Source organism: Fukomys damarensis, unplaced genomic scaffold (genome assembly GCF_012274545.1).
Source record: "Fukomys damarensis isolate Sample0158 unplaced genomic scaffold, DMR_v1.0_HiC HiC_scaffold_16, whole genome shotgun sequence".
Classification (NCBI taxonomy): Eukaryota; Metazoa; Chordata; class Mammalia; order Rodentia; family Bathyergidae; genus Fukomys; species Fukomys damarensis.
The window spans coordinates 85,531,914-85,532,236 of NW_022900928.1; positions in this window are offsets into that span (position 1 = coordinate 85,531,914).

Sequence of the window (323 nt, forward strand, 5' to 3'; positions counted from 1 at the left end):
TCATTCTCCTCCATGATTCACAGCGAATCCCGAATGGGTTCTCCGGAGAACCCCCTCCAAAGCCCCCCGATCCCCCACCGAGCCCAGTCCTGAGAGGGCGCGTTCGGCGGCCGCGGCCAGGGCTGAGGTCCTGAGGGTCACCGGCTGCGCTCGGAGCGGAGCCACGTTCGAATCCACGAATTGGGTTAGAAAACGCCCAGCACCGCGCGGCTCTCCAGGACGCCGGGAGATTTAAAACAGGTAGGTCGTCGTCTCCGCGCCGCGCTAGGCTCCAGTCACCACGGTGCCGCGTCGGGTGGGCTCTGCGCTCCTCTTCGCGTCCG